The sequence below is a fragment of the Nyctibius grandis genome, chromosome 7 (assembly GCF_013368605.1).
Source record: "Nyctibius grandis isolate bNycGra1 chromosome 7, bNycGra1.pri, whole genome shotgun sequence".
In the NCBI taxonomy this organism is placed as follows: Eukaryota; Metazoa; Chordata; class Aves; order Nyctibiiformes; family Nyctibiidae; genus Nyctibius; species Nyctibius grandis.
This window is the reverse complement of record NC_090664.1, coordinates 18501671-18526128: the sequence shown is the minus strand read 5'-3', so window position 1 is coordinate 18526128 and position 24458 is coordinate 18501671.

The following is a 24458-nucleotide window of genomic DNA, read 5'->3' as shown; positions in this document are numbered from 1 at the left end:
ACTTAGAAATTCAAAGGTAGACAATTCTCCAAGGCTTAAAACTGTTTTGCCGTGTGCTTTTCTGAATAGAAGTCCCAGTCCATAAATATAGTTGTCCTTGAGATTTTATTTTCTCTCTCCCACCACCTGAAGTTAACATTGTGCACCAGGCTACACAGTGAGTATGTATTTTTAGCTCAGACTAAACGTCTCCATTCTGTTTCCTTACAGACGCTTCTTTTCAAAGTTATCCTTAAGGGATTACTTAGTAAAGCTTTAACGTTGCAAACTTTGTTCCAAGCAGAATTTACACACCTGAAAAGCAAACTGCAAATGTAAAAGTCCTGTTAGGTCTGCTGAATAACTTAAGAAGCTGGAACAAGTGGAGCATTTAGAACATGAACTACAAATCAGCCTTTTGTCGTTCTTGCTCATGCCACTCACAAGTCCTTCTCGGTCTTCTCAGGTACCTCCCTTAAAGACCCTCTGGATTTTTATGAAGACGTATCTAGAGATCATATAGAGAGGTGATTGCAGCAGATGTCAGCATCCCTAACCCAGATTAGTTGCCTATTGCAGTACAGGTGGGCAGTGTGATAACTGGCCTGAGTAAATGTTCTCTGCTCTATGAGGGTGAAGTCTGTGCTGCTACAACTTCACTGCTGTGGCTATTCAAACCCTAAACTACCAGTAAGCATCACAATCATGGCTCCTGTGGAGACCTATCTTTTGTATATGTATAGTTAGCCACACTATAAATTACATCTCTCCATACAGAAACGAGGAAGAGTTTTAAATGTTTATATATTTGGGATATATGGCTATTTGTTAGTTTGCCATTTACTAAGTAACTACCTACACATAGCTAGGCATGTCCATGATCTGAAGGATTTGTCTGTTAACTGGGCTATTATAAAGTGAGGAAGCAATAGAGTGAAGCTACTTCATAAGTGATGTAAGAAGAACACTGAAGTATTCATTTTAATATCTACCATGATAAATGTTTCTTTTTCCATAGCTGATGGAGATGTATTAGTGAAATATACAGCATTTTAATGTTGAATTTGCAGTTCACTTCTTCAGGTAAATGTAAAATCTTATTATGGCAATGTTTCTTCGCTTATCCTTTATATGTAAATTGCTGCATTTTTAATCTTATATTTATCATAGAATTGAATGCATACTAAAATAAAACAGAACGTATCTGCATTCATCCATCACTGTGATATTATCCTGTGCAGATCCTCACTTCCCTTTCTGCCTCCAATGCCGTAGGACCTTGCTTTACTATTTATTCACCCTTAGTATCTGGTCTTCTTCTCATAAATCATGTTGACAATGAGCTAAATCCAAAATACATTCTTTCTTTAACACAAGGTTATGTTTTGCCTCTCAGGCACAGTTAGAAAGTACATAAGAAAACACAAATTTTAATTTTGTCATTTTTCTTGTTTTCTTTTTAATATTCCTATGATCTTTCTCACTATGACTCTTACTTATTTTCCTAAATGGCTCATTCAAATATCACTTGATTCCCCATTTTTATTTCTTTAGTCTTGATCCACCCAACTCCACTTAGCTTTCTACGTCTGTGCTAATTTTCTCTTGCTCCTTGGTTCTTTCAGCCCTTTCAATGCCTTTTCTGTTTATTCGTATTGACACTCATGTTTTGACTTCCTTGAATTTGTGCGTGTTAGTAATTAATTTGATTTGGAAGAATGATACACGTTTCTTCATTGGCTCACGTATTCTAAAACAAAATGCTTTTCTTCTCTGTTGGCACCAACTCACCTGTGGTTTGCTTAAAAATAGGTTTCAAAGCAAAAAAAAAGAAGCTTCACAAAACAAAGTTTTAAGCATAGCATATGTATAATTACCATCTGAACAATTATTAATACGATGTTTTTCAACCCATAAGGGTGAGGCCTTTCAAGCAATTTTTTTGACATAAATGAAAATGGAAATTTAATTCTTATTACAGTAACAACTTACTGAAAAGACTCAAGCTGAGATTAAAAATGCTTCTGATGGTTTGAATGAATATAGATAATATGCACCTAAATAGAGCAGAATGTTCATCTATATATTCATGTTTACATTTTGCATATTATTTGCAGCAGCTGAGCTTCTGTACTTCTGATTGTAGTATTTGTTCGGTTGCTAGGGCAAATTGCTTGCTCTTTCTCTCTACACCTGTAAAATATGGATATAATTTCTATTTGTAATACTATAAGAATTACTGTTAGTAAACCAAGGATCAATTATTATCCATTGGCCTGATAACCATTTCATTTATAGCAATATAATTCCACTGAAAATGATTAGTCCCAATATTTGCTAATTTTTCTTAATTTCCTTGGAAAAAGCCTAACTTCTGTAATCCTCAGAAAATTCCACTGATATTTGTTTATTAAGCTTTAGTAAGTGATTTAAAGTAAAAGTGATTTACTGTATTTCTTTTCTTCTGGTGGTATCTGTTAGTTTACTTATATTGTTGTAGTTTCAAGAAAGTAGCAGTGTTTTATAGTACAAATACATAGTAGAAGATTGGTCCTTTCCAAAAAGAGATAAAAATCTCAGCATTGGTTCAGAGTTCCAGGTATGACTGATTGATAAAATACAGTATGAGAATAAATCTGTAGGCAACTGGCTTAAAGTATACAATAATACCAGATAATATGGCCAAACTGCAGCAGACCTGAAAATGTAAATAGTTGTTATAAATCTCCTATAGTAAGTCCTGGAAATTCCTAATGTTAATCCTACCATAAATAGACAGTCATTCACTATATCCCAAATAACTGGTTGCTCTCTTCTGCTTTGGCAATCGAAGATTGATCTCTGCTTTGGTCAAGTAAATGTGATTTGTGTATTCTGGGCATAGCTAGATAACCTTAAACTCTATCATCAGTTTCTGATCCTAATGGATATGTCCTGAAAGAAATTGAATTTTGTTCCTCTACTTTAGACTGATGTTATAATGTTATTTTATAATTCTTTAGTACCTTTCATCTGAGCTTATAAAACATACTTGCAAACATTGTTGAAAGAATATTACTAATATTGCAAAGTTGAGCATAAAAAAATTACACAAAGCATTGCTCATGTTGTAATACAGCAATTGCCTTTAGCTGTATGATACAGTTTTTAATTGCACAGTTGCCCTATTTCTTCACAAGGGTCATGCTGCAGTCAGGAGAAAAATGGGTGGTGCTTGTTTGTGAGGAAGCATTTGATATTGCATCTCCTCCTAAAGGTTTGAGGTACGGCCCTCTAAGTTATTGCTGAGTGTACATCAGTCCGTCAGTCAGCTTGCTTTTGAATATCAGTTTGTTACCTGATTACGAACATATCTTTCACCTTTCAGAAGCCTCAGCTGTGTCACCGCAGGTTTGCGACTTGAAACCTTACAGATGCCAAGTGTCAAAGAAAAAACAGTATTCCTAAACAAGCCATGTGCAGTATGGATGGCGTGATGATGACTGATGCGCAGATTATCAGTGAAAAAGCAACCGGGAACAGCTTTTGAAACAACTCTCGTCAGGGTAGCAGTATGTGATTTTACATCATGGGACTCTCCTTTCTCTTCTTGTAGTTTTCAGACTAATTAACCACGCAGTTTTCCATCTCTGCAGCAAGCAAGAAAGGATGCTACAGAAAACAGGCTCAATCGCCACGCTTACCCTGTACACTAAGCATTGTGGGGGTTATACGATCATTTAATTAAAGACTATATTAATATAAATAGGCACAACAAGTGGAAATTAAGGCATCATAGGCAATCCTAATCCTGCCATTTCAGAATTTGTAAAAATGCTTTATTTTTTTATATTAAAGACATTTTACTTTTTCTTTTTTTAATGTGCCATTGCCTGTGGTTTTATCAATGCATGTTGAATAAAAGGAAATGTCATTGCTGACATCTACAGAGGTCATCAGCAAAGCAGTAACTGCTGTGTTAATGGTAGAAACGCCTGCCAACTCAAGCTGACAAGCCAGTTCCTATCAGCAGGGCGGTTGTCATCCTTTACCTGGGCCATTTCTAGCCTTGTTTCAAAGACAGTTGATAACAGCAGAGTAACAGTGAGACCTCAGCAGTTTTGTCTCACCTTAAAATCCCCCTGATTTTCCCACTTAGGTTGCCTTCCTCAGCCCCAGCCCTCACTGCCTGTCCTCCTGCAGGGAGGGTGCGGGGTGGATAATCTCTATTCTGTTCTTCAGCTGTTGTGCATACTCAGCATCCCAGCTGCTCGCCTGAAATCCAGCGAGTCATTCACCATCTACTCCCTTTGCTTCTTCCAAACCTGCAGATGTATTTATGCTGCACACTGCAGTGCAGTGAATGCATAAATCACCTACTTATACGTGTATATGCACAGGTACTGTGAGTATCCTAGTGGCAGCAGCATGGAGCTCAGATATAGGTTAATTTTTCTTGCCAAGAATTCTCCTTTTACCAGCTGGTCTGCTGCTGCCTGGTTATACACTTGACTGCACCTGTTTAAAGTATCCTGAGAGAATATACATATCCAGTGCTATGATGACAACCACCATCAATGATTTTTTACCTCACTGAGACTCTTTGATCTAGAAAACAGTGTATCTGTAGTTGGCAGCCAATACATGTTTTAAAATCAAATGCTTGTTTAATGAAGGGGAACACTGTGTGTGTCTTGATATTCTGTATCTGGATTCATTACTGCTTACCGTACATGACAGGTTTTGAAAAACAAAGCTGCTATGGCTTTTCTTTCTGTATTACTGCCTACTGGGATTGCAGATATTATAAAGTTAGTCATGGAGCAATTAGAGCAGTGGCAGTAAAGACAATACCTTTGAATCTCTGCTTTAAAATTCTGCATGAATGTAGTTATAGTCTGTAATTTTTACATAGAAGAGAATACATGGTGCCACTAAGCCACACTGACAGTGATAAATCTGAAAAGATATGAAGAATTTATCAGAAAATTTCTGAAGTCAGAAAAATTCTAAAGAGATAAAATAAGAGCTCAGAGAAACCCTGCCCTTCAACAAGCAAACTTTTAACTGAAGGTAGAATGTCCAGAAACTAAGTAAATGAAAATTAAAAAAAGGCAAGACAAGAGGACTGTTAAGAAAATAAAAACTGTGATTGCTGAGAGACAACTCAGTACTCCAGTTTAGAAGAAAATACATCACTGTGACATAAGCCTGTCTTACCAAAGAGATTTCCACTAAAATTAGCAGTGGTAAAATAATTAATAATGGTGGTATCTGGATTTCCAAAGTTATGTTTCAGAACTTTTTACAGCACCATTTTATCAGTCAGAGCTCCTGTTTCTCTGAGGCTATTGATACGTACGTAGGCAGGCCTGGCAAGGACTTCCTGGGACAGTGTGGCTACACTCTCCCTAACGCAGGTCACTACATACATTATCTGTTCATTTACAAATTTATCAGTTTTCATCTTGAAATGATTTATGTTTTTTTGTTACCATTACTCCCATTGAAAAGCTGTTCCAGAGCCTCAAAACTCTCTGAGGATTAAAAATATTCCTCTAATTCCTAGGTTAAATGTATTCACGATCCATTTATACCATTTTACATTTCTTATAAAAAATCCTGTCCTTTAGGTTGTATCTCTCTCTCCAGAATGTCATTTATGATCTGATTTCTGTGTGGTCACTTTCCCTGGCAACCTTCATTTTTGCAGACTAAGTACACCGCGCTCTTTCAGTCGCGTGTCAGAGAGGGGCTGTGTGCTCTCTTTGTCATCCGAGTAGCCGTTGTCCAGTGTGAATTCATCTCTCCTGAAGAGTACACAGAGGGTACACAGCATTTGAGATGAAAACTCAGCATTTTAAAAAATAGTAGTATTCAGGTACCTTTGCCGGAAACACCTCCCTTTTACATTCTTCATGATAGTTGCCTTTTTCACAGCTATGCACATTTTGCCTTATAGTTTGAGTGGCTGATAGTTTTCTGACAGTTTTCTGTGACTGTCTTAAGTGTTTCTTTTCTTCTGATATCTCCAGCTCTCAGCACATTGTGAAGATTCTTCTTGTTGCTCCCCAGCAGCATGACAGAGCATTTGCACTACCACAGTTCACTCCATTTTATTATTCTGTTCATTAAGGCATGCAAATTTCCCTAGTCTATAGCCTGGTCTGTCTCTGGGTTGATGACCAGCACATGTTATTACTGCCAGCAAGCAGCACCAGAACCCTGGACCTGAGACAAAAAAGCAGCTTGAATCCCTATTTTTTGAATCAGAACAGAACCCAAACCTTACTGAGAAGGCCTTAAACTGCAAGTGAGTTTTTTTGTTGTTAATGCTTTGACTTCAATTTTTTGAACTTTTGTTACTGCAGGACTTCAACCAGCACAAGCTCTGCTTTTATACCATGGTGCTACCCTGTGCTGCTCAACAGGCACCAGCAGGACATCATCATCTTGGTGATGTCCAAGATGAACTCTAATTAAACTGTGCCTGGCAAGTGAGGGCTGGCCATTGCTATGAATCCTCTTCTGACACTACTGCTAGCAGTACTCTGTGGAAGCCTACTGAGCTCCGTCAACCTGAAGTTTCCCAGCAATCCCACCTGGGTACTTCACGGGATAGCAGTGTGGGACTTTCTATACCTCTTTGCATACGTGCATTTGACAAATATGCATACATATATTAGTTCAGTACCCTGCATATGCAGGAGCAAATTCACAACGGAAGGAACATCCATCTTCTCCTCCAGCATCTCGCAGGCATCAGTCATACATGCAGTCAGGTGCAGCATTGCAAATTTATTCTAGCTCCTCAACTGTATTTACCAAGGTTAGGGGGGGAGGCTGGTGTGCCTAAGCGGTGACAGCAAGGAAACTTATCTTTGATAGTTCTTTAGCTGCAGTACACATTCTTACCAATTCCTGTCTTTAATATTTAACATTTAGTCTTTAACATTTCCAAATTTTAGAAATTTCCTTTATAAGCATAAAGGTAGAATTAAAATTCTGATTTTATTTTAAAGGATTTATTTTTTGGCGTCTACTCTGAAGAAAGATTATGCAAAAGAAAGTAGATTTAATGGACATGTTTTCATTCCTATAATTGTGAAAAACACAGGGATCTTTTCTTTATCCTCCTGAGAAATCTGACTGTAACTGTGTAATTAGGTGGCTGTAATAAAATGAAAAATTGCAGGATCAAAAGAGATGTACCCAGTTTTATACCTCATCCAAGTAAACATTTTTCTGGTCTAAATTCACACAGGATGTAGCAATGAAATGTGGTAGAAATTCAATCAGTGCTTAAGTTATGCATTTGTATATCGGTGCATCTCTTATTGATAAAGGCAGTCTATGTCTTATTACCTACAGGTATGTTATGAAATCTTGAATTTATAAAGCCTGTAAAGTTCTCTTGCTATGACCATGGCCACCTTGGTGCATTATATGTGACATGAAGGTGAAGGTCACCTCTTGTTTTCCATGGAAAAAATGGGAACCTCACATGACTTGATCAATGAAAAGTATTTAACTAATGTTCTCTAGGTTTATTCTGTCCTAAAAGCTGAACAATACTAACCTTGATAAACCTTTGACCATATATTTTTTCTCCAAGCACTTGTTATACAGCACTCAAGCAATTAATAAAACCCCTACCTTTAAAAGAGCCATTTCTTAATTCACTAAACATTACCAAACACATCATTTTAGCTTTATATTCCTCTTTCACAGTGGTGAAGATCTGTATGCCCTGGTAGTTATTGCCACGTTTATTGACCAAAAAAATCTCAAAATAACATCTAAACATGATATAAACAGCACATAGGGGAAGAAATTACAGTAATCAACACAACAGATGGATAGACAGCGTTTTGATCTTCTAGTTACCTGCTGCCAAAGTCAGTCCAAATAACATGGCTCTAAAACACTATGAGCCACAAGGGAGAGATAAAATAAGTTAATCTGTTAGTTGACCTAATGAAATCTCCTTTCCTGGTGATTTGTATTCCACATCCGTGTAGTCCTCCAACTTCCTCCTCCCATATCTCCTCTGACCTCCCCTCCATTCCCCCTCCTCTTCCCTTCCAGCCACTGAGGACATAGGATGGCACGTGTATGGCTGGTCTCAATCTAAACAGACTGTGGACTCGTGCTGTGTGGGCGCACTAATTAAGGTGCCCTTTCTATTAGGGTCTTCTATCCAGCTGCCAATTATCAGAAAATTTGTAGGAGCTTACTATGTTTGAGATCTCTGTCCATCTGTCAGATTTGTCTGAAATGGGCCAGTTGTTTCCATCATTATCAGGGGTCAGCAGAGATACAGGGTAGCCACAGAAGCCTTGTTTCCTTAGGATAGCCACTTAAAAATCACCTGAAAATAAAGTAGTTTAAATTAAAGGTTTTGTTTGTTTGTTTCAGTTAAATAAATACATACCTGCGGGGCTGGATGTGAACTGGGACAGACACCAAGTCCTTATAACTTTGACAAAACAAGCAAAACAACCTCCTTCTGGAGCAGATGGTGGTAGCAATTCCTAGTCCTGGACTGCTCTAATGAAAGCTCGGAGTTCGAGACAATCCACCCAGAAAAAGCAGTAAACTGCTTGCATTTGCTCGGTAAGAACAGCTCTGCAGAGCATTATGCAGTGAATAACATCCATTGTAGAGCTTATAACTCAGCTGACTGCATTTCCACTGGAAAAAAAGTTCTATTCTTTCCATTAATCTCATCCATAGTAAATTGTCCTGCTTTTCCATGCAATAATCTAATTTTTCCTTTACACCTGTTGTCTTTATTAACGTATGTAGAACAGTCTTATAGCCCATCATGGAGTGGGAGTGATCATGATATTACCAATCTCACAGAAAAACACCAGCACTGCAATTTTCATTTGCAGAATCAAGAAACATCATCTGGGAAAATCAGTGCGGTGGTGCAATTTGGGTGCTGGACAGAAGAGGGTGCCCTTCAGATAGCCTGAGATAAAAAACCACCTTGGCTCCGAACACTGGGACCAGCCAGAGGTGTGCGAATCCCCGGTGCGAAAGGACAACTCGCCCAGGGCAGGGAGGCTGTGCGAGCCCACACAGCCTGTGCTATATGGCCCGGAGAAGGGCTCACTCGCATAGCTGCAAGCTGCTTGGACATTTCAATAAAGAGTGCTATAGAGCTCCATGTGAACAGCAGGACTATGAAATTACTAGTCCCTGGAGTAGTGTTTTGATGTAGATAGAAATCCTGAGTACAGCGTGATGGGAGTGAGCTATGCTGTTAGTATTTCTTTTGCGTTCGGAAGGCAGCGGCAAGCTTATAGATTTAGTGTTGGATAAACACTCCGGAGTCGCCATACTGTTTGAATCAATGCTTTAGAAGGTTTTCACTTATTCAGTCAAGTCTCTGTCCCATAAACCACCTGAGGAAACAAATCCTGTGCTTGGCTGCCTGCATGTAAATGTGATTTTTGACTCATACCGCTGGGTACCCTGACGTGTATACTCCTACAGGGGGTAAGTTTGTATTGGCTGCATTGAACAAGTGAAAATGCTTCCACATTGTAAAACACTCCCGTAACATTGATTCAAGTTTAATCAATTACACGAGGTAGTTCAGAGAGTAGTTACAGCTGTGCGAAGCATTTTATTCAGAGCTAGAATTTGACTTAGTGTGATAACCAGGCAATAAACTCTGAGTCAGCTGTCAATTTCTGTAGAAATGAGGCATCGCTAGAGCTTAAAGATCTGCTCCAAACGTTTCTATCCAATAAATCATATCTCCTGAGTGGATACTTCCACTGTTTTTGACAAGAAAGAAAGAAAATATTATCTTTGGCTACCCAAAGCCAAAGGGAAGCTAAATAAAGCTGTAATGATTGCAAGCCAACCATGTCTACACACAAGATTAATGCAAATGTTCAGGGTGCAAAGATGCTTTTAAATCTTGATTTACACGCTGTGTTTTGCAAATTAACAGGGCCTTCACAGCCCTTACATGATCCTCATTGGATCATTTTGTGTTTAAAACATATGCCATATGTTTGAAAGTGAATCTAATGCTTTTAAAGGAACTAATGATCAGTGTTTTCAATAAGCAGCCTGGAACCCAGTGTTAGCTGATGAGTCGTGAAACAAGGAGAACATTTACAGGACATACTACAATATATCAGCTTAGCAGAAATGAAATTTCACTTTTTCAAATGTCATTTCAGATAGAATGGTCTTTTCAGGGGAACATACTTTCTCCACCAGAACTGAACCAGGTGCAGAATAAGAAGCTATAATTATGCAAGCTCCACCACTAGGACCATTACAAGTATTTTAATCTTCCTTAATTCTTACATTATGGTATGAAAACTTCATTCCAAACTATGTTTCATCTGTAAAACTGTTTAAAGCATGAAATCTAAAGTGTGTCCTGAACAAATGTAGCACAGCTTCATTTTGAATTGGTGAAAACCATAATTATGAGTAACCAGAGTTTATAACATTGTGCTACTTAATCTTTGCTGAATGAGGTAGAAGTGCCTCTGGATAGTGTTTTTTAGCCACATTTACCCAAATACATGAGGTCAACCCTGAGAAGACCATTATGGGCTCTTCAAGAACAGCTACAGAAGCCAAGGGAAAAGTATTCCAGTCTTGGAGAAGAAATACTGGCTTGCACAGGAGTAATAGGAAAAGGGACACCCTGTCTTTTGGCCATAAATTCAGCTTCACATGGATCATGTTCCTTTGCCCATTATTGTACAGCCAACACTGAAAAGACTCAGAGAAGTGTGAAGTAAAATTATTTTATTTATATGTGACATAGAAAACAAATCAGGAGATGAAAATATGCTGTTTGACTGCCTGTTTTGCTCATCTTTGTCTTCCTTGAACACTCTGAATACTCAGAAGTACTGTCTTCTACTATGGAAGCAGTTGAACAAATCAGATATGTCTTTGCTGCAGTTTCAGAAGAACAATATAAAGCTACTTGTTTAGTCTGTCGTGTTGAGCAGAAATTACATGGCATCCTGACAGCAAAATAGGTTAATAATCATAACAAATCTAATTCATCTCTACTATACTTTGAACTGGACTGAACTTTCTCTGCAAGACAGGGGAATAACTCATAAATGTATTATTCTGGAAGAATTAGAGGCAAAATCAATACACTTTGCTCATGATGCACATCAGTGGGTTGTCATAACAGTGATTATAAGCTCTCCATCAGTAGCTAGGGCTGGATGCTCAAGCTACTCTAAAGGTTTCTCTCACCTGACAAAACAAGCGTGAGTTGGTACAGGCCAATGCCAGCCTATCTTTTTATTTGAGCGAGTGTAGGGAAAGCTGGCAATCGACACTGTAGACCTCATTGCTCATTTGCTGTTGACTAATGCTATGGTGTCTTATTAGATGGTTTCTTCAGTAAATGCCCAGAAGTAGCCTCTATCACAGGTCCCTCTGCTTCAGTCATGGCTTTTCATTTACTCTTCTCAGCAGAGAAAGAAGCTCAGAAAACTAATGTCAGCAAACAGATGACAATTCATATCTTTGCAACTTCAATATTTTTCCTGAGGAAAAGAGGAGTCATTGCACATAGACAACAATCAGCATTGTATCCTCAGGCTAATGAATAACTGAATGCTACAATAAAACTTTGAAAGAAAGGTAAAAGACTGCTAAACTGAGAGGAAAACGTGGGGAAACTTTCACTTCAAATTTCCTAAAATATGAATGGCCAGGTAAAATGCAGGAAAGCTGGGGGAGGTTTTCAAAGCAGAAGGTAAATGCTGTTCTGTTACAGGTATTTAGAGTAGAAACACCAATATGTACTAGAATTCAAGAGAAACTATGCAATGGAAACAGGAAAACTGAAAAATGTTAATAGATTAGTTTTGTGCTACCAAGGATCTGCAATTTGCAAAGAATCTGTTTGTGAGACTACAAAACCCAGTTAGATGAGGGGATCAGAGTTTACATCTCAGTGTGTTTGAGGGAAAAAAGGGACCTATTATTACAGCTTATCTGATGGATATATATGAAAAGTTTTCACTGTGCATGTCTTACCTGTGGCAATGTGGAGGCATTTTGGCATGTCTACCTGTAATCTGTGCTTTGTGTTAGTCTTCCCAGTGTAAGATGCACAACAGGAGTTGGAGGACCAACATCCTGACAAACCTACTGAATCACCTCCATAAGATACAAGCAGTGTTGTGCAAGTCCTGAAGGAGCCTTTCATGGAAATTAGCTCTATGTCAGTTTGTCAGTTTGTTTCTTAGTTACTTGGCTACTTATTTCCTGGCTGCATAATTAGTGAATACTAATGGAATAAACTTCTGAAACTTCTTTCTATGTGGCTAGACAATACTTAATCATGTTTAAAATTTGAGAGATTAGTAGCACTCAAGTAATGCTTTTTCTGTGGTCTCCTACTGTTTGTATCATTCTTTCCCTTTGATAGCTTTTGTATCTATTGGCCAATGTAATTTAAATTTGGCAGAGGAGCAAAGGATTACAAAGATTTGAAATTCCTGTAAGCTTTGGGCAATGGAGTGACCCCAGTGAAGGAAGGGCTGTGTGCTTGCAAGAGCTACCTGCTCTGGTTGATCTGCTGCTACCCCATCAGCACAGGTGACTAGTCAGCGCATTCAGAGGGCAGTCACATCGTAGGTGGTCTTACACAGTCAGAGATTCGGCGGCATGGTGGAGGTGGGGAGGTAATGTGGGTTGGGAGCTCAGGCTTTTAATACAAGTGAGGTCTTGCAGAAACAGTGAGGGCAGCTCTGGTATTTTCTGAGTGGAGAATGTAAGGGGTGGAGGGGAGAAATTGTAGTGTATATGAATCCATAATAGATCAGGATTCACTAATTCCACTGCTTGTTGAATGACAGCAGTAAGAAATTAAGCAGAAATGTCCGTAGCAATGAAACAGGTCCGAGGCCAAGCCAGGAAGTCAAATCAGCAAGGCAATCACAGGATTAGCAAAAGATCTAGCCAGGCACAGGCATATCTGTAACACAGCTCAGGCAAGGGCTGATAGCAAGGGCCTGAGCTCAAATGCAGCTCCCGAGCCAAGGGGAAGAGGCCTCAGATAACATGTCGTGCAGCTTGTTCTCGCATAACACTTTTCAAAGCAGTCTGATCCAAAGCTAGACAACTCCACCGTATCAAAGCTGACCTTGAAGAGTAACAGCCAAACCCCTAGGTGGGGGGCAAAGGGGAAAGAGATTGTAGCATGTATTTGTGCACTTGGGGCCTGACAATACACAGTGAAGTAGCTTTAAGGATGTGGAATTGTTGGGTTTGTTTTTTCTTTTAAGGTTGGACTTGAGCTCCTAAATCTGTTGTTTCTGGAAAAAAATTGCACAAATGGCTGAATTCTCATTTATTCAAGAAACCAGTGATCCAGCTGTGGGTTCTCATATGCAGATAAAATTGGCTCCTATCCTAGTAAGACTTTCACCATGTCTAGTAATTACCCACCATACCTAGCTTTGTGTCTGCAGCTTCTCAGTTGGTGACCCATTGTTTGCAAGACATAGACGATCCAGTTATCAGAAAAACTAGCTACAGCCACAGCAGAAAAGCAGAAGGTGGATGGGTTGCTGCTGACCATCCTTATTCATAGAAAGCAAGCTATTGTGGGACACCTTGAAGGAGTTTTTTGAAGTAAATGTGCTGGCTGAACAATGTGGTACTTGGTGCAGATCCTTGGGCAGAAACACAGGTCTCTGAGTGCCCTTGTGTAGACAAGTTCTGAGTCATATATTCATAGAAGTGTTCATCATTGAACGTTACTGGAAAGAAAGATCATTTTGCAGAAATTTGTATTTTAACACATGTAGACTTCAAGCATTTTAATTAGACAGAGAACTGGTTTGCTACCTAAATATTTCTTTCCTGAGCTTTATGCTTTGATCCTGCAGTACTGTACGGAAGATCTTGGCAACAGGGGACAGCTTGTTGCATTCAATCCTTGATAAGGGGCTACTGCTGCTCAAGTGAGCACTAGAAGACATACAAAAAGATCTCACAGGATTTGAATTGCTCTGGAAAAGGATTTTATAGTTGAAAGATACTACAAAATTCTTATATTTTCTGACCTCTGCTAACCCAACCTAATTGAAAGCTTGTTTGAAGGTTGGAAAGAACTGTTATTCTTACAAAAAAAATCTGCAACTTTACTTCAGCTCAGCAGCTACAAACCATAACACACATTTTTTTTTCTGTTACACTGAATATATTCAAGCTGCTGGAAAAAAAAAAAAGAAGGTATAGGATAGTCATATTAAAGTCAACAGGAGTCTTCTGTTTCATTGTCGTTGCGATTTAAGCTGTTTGTCAGTAAAACAGAACAGTTATGTTGAATGTGAAGTGAGGTTTATGAGAACGTATGTGCGTGCCTTGTGTTATACTCACAGGTTCTTGTTTCTCTCATTGCCTTAGGTTTCCCCCTCTGTGGATAAGCAGTAATATGATTAGCATATCAGCAGAGGGAATTTTCAGAGAAAAACAGTGTGTCCTTTTTATTGAATGGTGATAGATCAGAATTTCTCTCAAAGTCTGGAGGCATTCTTAACTTATTTAGTGTCCTATATAGCTAATATTATTTTATAAAAGACAGATGCAAACCTATGTAGTTAAATAATTGGTTTTCAGGACTGCTTCTCTGATGCGTGTTTATCTTTGTCCTGTCACAAACTGTTATACTGTGCCCATCACTCTACAGTGTTACTATTAGAAGGAGCTCAATAATGTTGGACCAGATGCAGTTACAACAAATATATAATCTCCCATGAGTAATTAATTCTGCCATTTACAGTGTTTATCTCACTTCAGTTTGAATTTTTCCAGCTTCAGTTTCCATTAGTTTGCTGTTTTCTTCTGCTAGATGACAGGCAGGATAGGACAACGCCAATTTTTCCTATGGATTTGCCGGGGCGGGGCGAATAGGGTGCATCTGCCTTAGTTTTCTGGTTCATTCCTGCGTCTGTGCCCGATTGTGCATACTGCATGCACATTGTTTTGGTCTCAGCTTCTCTTTCGGATCAAAGCAGCTAGTTCCCTGTAGGAGAAAACCTGGGTATATCTGGAGAGTTTACCTCAGTTACTCTGCCAGATGGGAGTAGAGATGAGACTGCACTAAATTTGGCTCCTTGCTCTCTCCCCAGTCCTACATTGCTGTCCCAACATCATCTCAACCCCTACATGCTCTCATGGTGTGCAGCATATACTCTCAGCATCATGTTACAATAACACTGCCCTCACTTTTTTTTTTTGGCACTTGGAATGGAAAAGACAGGAGGGAGGGGAAAAAAACAGTGATGTTTAGGATTTCAAGGGCAACAGAGGAGACTTGGAATCAGTGCTGTGCACATGAGCACAGCCACGACCGTTGTTTCACAGAATCACAGAATCACAGAATGTTAGGGATTGGAAGGGACCTCGAAAGATCATCTAGTCCAATCCCCCTGCCGGAGCAGGATTGCCTAGATCATATCACACAGGAACGCGTCCAGGCGGGTTTCAGATGTCTCCAGAGAAGGAGACTCCACAGCCTCTCTGGGCAGCCTGTTCCAGTGTTCGGTCACCCTCACCGTAAAGAAGTTTTTCCTCATATTTAAGTGGAACCTCCTGTGTTCCAGCTTGCACCCATTGCCCCTTGTCCTGTCAAGGGATGTCACTGAGAAGAGCCTGGCTCCATCCTCATGACACTTGCCCTTTACATATTTATAAACATTAATGAGGTCACCCCTCAGTCTCCTCTTCTCCAAGCTAAAGAGACCCAGCTCCCTCAGCCTCTCCTCATAAGGGAGATGTTCCACTCCCTTAATCATCTTCGTGGCTCTGCGCTGGACTCTCTCTAGCAGTTCCCTGTCCTTCTTGAACTGACGGGCCCAGAACTGGACACAATACTCCAGATGCGGCCTCACCAGGGCAGAGTAGAGGGGGAGGAGAACCTCTCTTGACCTACTAACCACACCCCTTCTAATACACCCCAGGATGCCACTGGCCTTCTTGGCCACAAGGGCACACTGCTGGCTCATGGTCATCCTGCTGTCCACTAGGACCCCCAGGTCCCTTTCCCCTACGCTGCTCTCCAACAGGTCTGCCCCCAACTTGTACTGGTACATGGGGTTGTTCTTGCCCAGATGCAGGACTCTACGCTTGCCCTTGTTATATTTCATTAAATTTCTCCCCGCCCAACTCTCCAGCCTGTCCAGGTCCCTCTGAATGGCTGCGCAGCCTTCCGTTGTGTCAGCCACTCCTCCCAGTTTTGTGTCATCAGCGAACTTGCTGACAGTGCGCTCTAATCCCTCATCCAAGTCATTAATGAATATATTGAATAGAACTGGTCCCAGTACCGACCCTTGAGGGACTCCGCTAGACACAGATCTCCAACTGGACTCTGTCCCATTGACCACCACTCTCTGGCTTCTTTCCTTCAGCCAGTTCACAATCCACCTCACTACCCGATCATCCAGACCACACTTCCTCAGTTTAGCTGCGAGGATGCTGTGGGAGACCGTGTCAAACGCTTTACTGAAATCGAGATAGACCACATCCACAGCTTTACCATCATCTATCCACCGGGTAACATCCTCATAAAAGGCTATCAAGTTGGTTGAGCATGACTTCCCCTTGGTGAAGCCATGCTGAGTGTCCCTAATGATCCCCCTATCCTTGATGTGCCTAGAGACAGCACCAAGGACAAGTTGTTCCATCACCTTTCCAGGGATGGAGGTGAGGCTGACCGGTCTATAGTTACCCGGGTCCTCCTTCTTGCCCTTTTTGAAGACTGGAGTGACCTTCGCTTTCCTCCAGTCCTCAGGCACCTCTCCCGTTGCCCACGACTTAGCAAAGATGATGGAGAGTGGCCTAGCAATGACTTCTGCCAGCTCCCTCAGCACCCGCGGGTGCATCCCATCAGGGCCCATGGATTTATGGACGTCCAGGTTGCTTAATTGGTCCCTGACCCAGCCCTCATCTACCAAGACAGATTCCTCCTCTATCCTGACTTCTTCTGAGGCCTCAGGGGTCCGGGGCTCCTCAGGACAGCCTCCAACAGTATAGACAGAGGCAAAGAAGGCATTCAGTAACTCCGCCTTCTTTTTATCCTCTGTCTCCAGGGCCCCCACCTCATTCATCAGTGGGCCTACATTGCCTCTAGTGTTGGCTTTACCTGCAATGTATTTGAAGAAGCCCTTTCTGTTGTCCTTGACCTCTCTTGCAAGGTTTAATTCCAAGGAGGCCTTAGCTTTCCTAGTTGCCTCCCTACATCCTCTGACAACAGACTTATATTCCTCCCAAGTGGCCAGCCCCTCCTTCCATGATCTGTACACCCTCTTCTTCCACTTGAGTTTGCCCAGCAGTTTGGACCTGAGAAGTCTGTACGTGAGTCGCTCTGCACCCCTGGGCTGGGAGGACGCCTGGGGAGGACACGTTTAAAGGAGTGGATGTTGCCTTTGAATCAAATTCCCTTCCGTGACAACCAAACATTTCCACTGATGTAAATGGGGTGCTTTAAATGCATTTGGAGGTTGATGCAGCCACAGCGTAATCAGTGGAGGGAAGGGATTTGCACAGTTAATGCCACCACCGAGAGCTGGGACATGTACAGGGGTGTGACCGGTGGTAATGAGGGCTGTGCAGGTGAGGACAGATCCTGCCCCATCCTTCTCTCTGGCTGGGTTCACATGATGCTGTTCAGATCACAAAAATGAAGTGTGTTGCACTCTATTTCATTTAGTTGTGGTTAGCAGTGAACAAAGAATTTTTAAAAATAAGAAAAATGTATTTTCCTATCTATCATTCTATATCTCTTATTGAAAGATATCCTTGAGTGAACAAGAAAGTGACAAGGACATGCCTTAAGTGACAAGCCTTGAGCTCTGGAGGCAGGATGGACAGTTCTATACTTCTAATTAATGACATTCTTATTCTTACAAGTTTTGAAAAGTATGTCTTTAATAAACTGATTTTTTACAATTATATTTAAATTTGTGAACAATGTCTCCACTATTGAAAAATGATAGTTATGCCCCTCATATGTAAGCCTAATTACTAGAATAGTATGCTATATCAGGTAGAGATGAATGCCATGGTTCCTGTTACAGGATAATGGAGCCCTGAGTTTTTCCAGCTCTATTTGCCCATTAGCCTGAAATGAACTTTCTTGCTCAGTGATTTCATTTGTATCATCATTTTCAGTCACTAAACCATAAAAAATATACACTCCCATTCCCAGATCACTTTTGAGCACTTCCTGAATTAGAAAAAGATTTCATGACTGCTTCTCAACTGAGTATTACCTGCCTTCAGTTAAAGTATTGGCTTATTTTATGTATTAACTGTTAAGACTTCAGTCAGTTATGATGCTTTTCACTATATTTTTAGTCTTTTCCTCCTTGCCTGTTTTGCCTTTCTCCATTATCTGCAGGGAGAGTCTCAGCCCTGGCAAACTGCTGCTCTTGTTAAGGCTTGATCAACATGTAGTTATACCAACGTGAGAAGAATGTGAGGCGGTAGGGTTACAGTTTATTTTCCAGTAGAGCTACATTGTGCAATGCCTCACATGCACCATTTATAGAAGGACTAAGTAAGTGTTGTAGCTTATTCTGCTGTTCTAAGAGAGAATAAACTATTACAAGGCGAGCACCTTTTAATTGATGTACCGGGGTGACACAAGCTAATCATACTCTTCTGACTTCTGTAGAATAAAATGGTGCAAGTTTGGTGTGTAAACACGTCCTCTGAAGCCAAAAGTTTAAAACCTGATCCCTCGGGCCGCTGTCATTCTCCACTGCTCTCCTTCACCCCTATTTCAGGCCATGTATACGAAGTATGTAGATAGCGGCATGCTGCATATCGGGTGTCTCCGACAGCTGGCAACACGCTTGCAGTACATGCATAGCACCAGTATTTCCAAATGCAAGAGGGAGCCCAAAGACTTCAAAGGTTTCATAAGGTTTGCTCATAAATTATGTTTTCTTCAGGTGGTGTTTCCATGTGTTCTAAAGTTTGAAAAAAATATTCCTTGTTTTCAAACTGAATAAATGATCAACCCCAAAAAGCAGACACTGTACTGACCACATTTCAGCACTTTTTTCAGCTTTTTGAAGTCCTGAAGGGCACTCTGCGGACTATTGCTTTTGTGTTGCCAACAGTTCTGTGATATAGTTTCTATTTTAATTTGATAATTTTTATATACACTTTGTTGTGCTATCTATGCAGATGTTTTCTTTTTTTCCTTTATTTTTTGGTAAGGAAAATATCTGTGAGAAGAAATAACTCAAGCCAAAGCAAGTAAACCTGACATGACAGAATCTGGAAACTATATAGCAAAGGTACTTCCCATTCCTTTTATTGAAAGCAATGCCTGTTCTTCCTCATATTTTACTATTGTACAGTGATGTATTTCTTCATATTGTAAGTTATTTTCCAGTATTTTCAATTATTATTTTGTGTACCTTTTAAAAGTGACATCATTTCAGCTATTTATATGATGATTTCTCTGATGGTAGTAAATGGAAATCCTAGCTGAATTTCTGTCTTCGGTGTGATAATTACTAGACAAACAGAGCAAAATCAAATGGTTGCATCTTGCAGTGTATTGTCTGTTTAACTATTCAACTATGCTCCCTCTAAAAGTGTTTACAACTTACAAAACAAATTGTAGGTTGGTCTTGAGGGATTTGCTGCAACATACAAATAAAATATATTCTTTTTCTTACCTAAATGCAGTGGAATAATTTCAAAAGTCACTTGCCTTAAGTGTAGCTATCTGAAGTTCAGACCATTGAAAATAAAATTTAAATCAGATGACACAGAAGGTTTTGGATAGAATTCAGATAATTTAGTTTTGTTATTTAATCAGAGAATGACAGGCATATGCATTTATTGATGTAATACTGCTGACTGGAAGAGTCAATGCGTACAGAAAGACCACTGGAAGCAGCAGCTGCCACTGTCAATAGATTAAAAATCAAGGGAGAATTTTAAGTATGTTTCTATTAATTGAATATGTAATCATTTTACTTAGAAGGATTTTAATTACACTTAGTCTCAGTGTCCTCGTTATACACTTACATGGACCAAACGTCCATGATCTTAGAATAAAATATGGTTAGAGAGAAAAGAAAATGGGAGAATAGCAGAAAAGAGATTTAAAAGGAGTGATAAGTAACCTAGAGAGAAGACACGATGTCTGTGTAATTCTCACAGCACAATTGTCAATGTGAAATAAGAGCTACTAGATTTTCACTGCAGACCTTCTGGAGGTTTGGGTTTGGGTTTTTTTTTTTGTACGAAATAATGTAATATGAGCCTATATATACACAAAGGATCTGGATTTTAGTCAAGTATGCCACGTCCAGAAGATCAAGCTAGGGTTGCCTGTCCAAACACAGCTCTGTTGCTCTATAGTCTGCCTTCTGCTCTGGGCAAGAAAGTATTTGGCTATGCCTAGGTTACACAGTCAGTTCTCAGGCTGTCGTGTCTTAATTTTGAACACTTGCTCTTGCATCCTGGTGCTTGTCTTTTATTGAAGGCTAGAGTACTTCTGTAGATCTTGTTCCTCGAGAGAGTTGTTTTTATTAATTTGTTTCAGAAAAAAAAAAGTTAAAATTCAATTAAAAAATCACATGCTGAGCGAAACAGATTTCTGTTTTATTCCATGGCTTTGATTGAGCTCTGGGACAGGAGAAAAAACATGTTAAGAAATGGCACTGAGTGGAAACAAAGCAGTATGAGAGAGAGCAATGCTTGTGACTGATCTAAGGCAGAAGAACCATTTTGCAACTAGGGAAGAGGGGACAGAAATCCTATTAAAAAACCCCAGATTGTGACTGGGACCCCGTAGGGAGAGACTGCTTCCAGACACAGAAATAAATCTTGCAGGCAGCTTCAAACCATGCACAGTCTGGACGGTGCGGCAGACAGCAACCCTTCCCACAACTGCTGGAGAGCATCGCGGCAGAAACCAAGCGGGCTGTCATTTTCAAAGCAAATAGAAAGTGCTTTGTTAATTTGAAGTGGCAGTCAAGCACACAAGTCACTGCTGCAGCTGCAACAGCTGCCTTAGCTTGGGAAGAAAAGCTGCAATTGGCAGAAGGTAAATGGATGAAACTTGAGTCTTACTCTTGACGGTGAGATTATGCAAAGATGAAGAGGGGAAATGTTTGCCTCATCTCGCTGCCACCGTGGAAGGAAGCTGTCTTGCTGCAGAGGTGTGAAATCTGACGCGTGGCACTTGAGCATCGTAGTCAATACTGAGAAGTGAAAGCCTGTGGGCAGAGCGGGGTCGCAGGCTCTGGCAGGCATTGGCAGGCAGAAAAAGGCTTTTGTCTTTGTGTATGGGAGCTCAGCATTAGGCAGAGCTGGTCATAAGCTGTTCATGTCAAAAAAGCCTTGCTGAAAACCTCCCTAAGAATGCAGGGGACATGTCTTCATCTACAAATACACGTTTACAAGCAGACCGCACCTCCAGGATTACCTTTAGTGGTGGCAGACACTGTCTTCAGCATTGGATAGCAGTTCAGTGGAATAAACGGCTTTATACATAAACTCATTTATACATGCATTGATCTGAAAAGAAAAAACAACCAAATAAACTGGGCTGGACTTAGATGAAATGTGGAAGCTGATTAACTAAATTATTGTGTATTATTAACTAAATATTTGTCCTAAAGATATTATCATAGAATGACCAGAACAGCGTTACCCAGCTCCGACTTGACAATCAAAGGGGCAGATTTCAATTTTATCTGCGTTTTGAAGGAAAAACGACAGAGATTCATAAGGTGTCACATTAAAATACATGCAAATGGATACATGAAGCAGAGACAAGTAAAAGAGTCGAAGATGGCAGCAGGGAAATTGCTGGCCTCCTAAAGCAAAAGAGGTATAGATTTGTTGAGACATGCTGAAAAAATAATCTAGCTCCATTTGTCGCACACCAGCAGTGAACTGCTGCCATTCAGCAGTCCGTCCAGACGATTACAGGAAGATTTTCAGTCCACTCACTAGCTGGTTTCTAAAAGGAAGAGAACGAGGGAATCCCTTGTGATGCTCGATATTGATACTCCTCCGTAAGGATGAATAGCAGTTCCATCTTGCCACACCACTTCAAATGAGAAGCAGGGACAGAGTGAAGTACTATGTCCTCTGAGGTGTAACTTGATTGTCAGCAGCTAAAGGCTACATCAAATTAACCCTCTGCCTACTCCAGATTAGAAAAGCTGTGGGTGAGATTTGATCAGATCTTACGTATCTTACGCATCTGGATTCTTCGTCTCCTTGCATCCTGGAGCACTGCCTGGACGATATTAGGGCCAGGACCTTCTTATCCATTTTTCCTTTTCCATTTCATGCCCATCAGTCACTCTTCCCACCTGTCAGGGAAGGCTGTTCCCTGGGGATCAGGGTGCTGGGAGCAGGGGAGTCTCCTCCCAGGGCCATCAGGGCAGGTGGGAGGGCAACTGGGGTCGGCCCTGAGTCCCCATCACTGGGCACATCCCTGCTGGCATGCAGGGACAAGCTCAGTCCACAGGATCAGCACTGGGGTCCAGATCAATGGGTCCATGGCCAGGTGCAGGTGTAACTGTGACACAGCTGCAGCACATCTCAGGCAGGAACTGAGGGCGAGAGCCTCAGCTTAAAAGCAGCTTCCTGGGAAGCAGGACAGCCCTTGCTGAGGTCTCTTCTCTTTCTCTCAAAGTCACCAGCTGTACTATCTTGAAGCTGGCCCTGAGCCCAGGAGGCTGAACCCCCAGGAGCTCCTGGGTGCTCTGCAGAACCCATTTCATCTGTTTGAGCAGGGGCTCCATCCTATCTGCCCCTGATGGCTGACCCTAGCTTTCATTCCCTCCTCCTTGTTGTGATCTTCAGAACTGCCTCACCTACTCCATGCCATCACTAAATTGGGTTCAAGGCAAGTAACACTTTCTTTGCTACAAGGTCAGCTTTTCCCCAGTCCTTTTCTTGCCAGCTTGTGTGGGCAGGTGGTTCTTTGAGCCTCCAGTACTACATGAACAACAGTGCTTTCTGCAGAATCTATAAAGTGTATTTACAACTTAGATGGCTGATAAATCTTTGAGGAAATTCTGTCTACAAGTTAAGTACGTTCTGTTTTGCTTCAGGCTACAGTTTATTGGGCATGAATTTAAGTAGTTTGCAGAGGAGTACAGTTGAGCTGTACAAATATTGGTTGCCCTGACTGTCAATCTTACAGGTTGGTGGGAACATCAAAATAAGAAACAAACTATTAAAAATAAGTGAAGTCAAACTCTGAATCATATTTAGCATTACCAAGTTAGAGAACAGAACAAGCGAAACCTAGATTTTCAGTACTTAGAATTCATTCAGCCTTTGGGTTCAGAAATCCAGTATGATCATATCATTGGCAATCGATATCAGAAATGCTGGGAAGTCACAGAAAGATGAAGAGATGGGTAGATGAAGCAAACTACCGGTGTGATTTGGCTCTTGGAGTGTGCCATTTCCTTGTGAAAATGATACTCTGCACATATCTACTGTAGAAAATAATGTTTGAAAAAGCAGTGCTACCAGAAGAAATAGCCAACGGTTACATGATTGTTCTTCTTTTTACATCAGAAGGATGCAGATTATGGAGAAATAGTGCCTTATTTAAATACCAAGAAGGATGGAGATAAGGGCATTGATTCACGTATTTTTTCATGAGAAAGTCTCAGGCAGTGAGTACAGTATGGAGCAGCCTTAGCAGCAAGAGGCAACTGCTCCTGAATACAGCAGCAGTGGATTTATTGCCACCTGACAGAGCTGGTGTTGATGCTTCAAGGCAGCACCTGTAGGCTCAGGCAGCATTTCAAAGCAATTCAAATACCATCAGCTAATACATCGACCAGTATGTGAAATTCTGAATTATGTTAATGATGTCTGTTAGCATCGCTGTGTTTGGGAAAGGAAGTTATAAGTAACTGCATCCCAAAGGGCCTTTCCTATAAACCCCTTGGGTTTGCTATAAACCTCTTTCCTATAAACCCCTTGGATTTGCTATAAACGCCTTGGGAACAGATTTTATTCAGAATTTCATATGGAGGACTAGAACTTAAACTATGAAAGAAACAGATCTCTTATTTTCTCTTTCCTTAAAGCATCATAACGAAACAGATCCTGTACAAAGAAAAGTCTAGGCAAGGCGGGATTTAGAGTCTTACACTCGCTATGTAATTTAAATGCTTTTGAAAATCCTATTCATTGCAAAGTGTATTTATTAATGGGTATCAGAAAGCTTGATAAAATGAACAGAGCTTAAACTAACCACTTTGGGGAATATCTCAGTAACTTCTGTTTTGCAGAGTAGGAGGTGGTGTTTGAGTCAGAGAGAACAATATTGCCAAGGCTACAGCCTCTGACAGGTGGAAGGTCACGTTCTTGAGTCCACCCTCTTCCACCATGGATACACATGAATCTTCATAGAAGATTGACATCTCAGTCTACTGGCTGAGAATAGGTATCTTTTCCCAACTTCTTTCAGT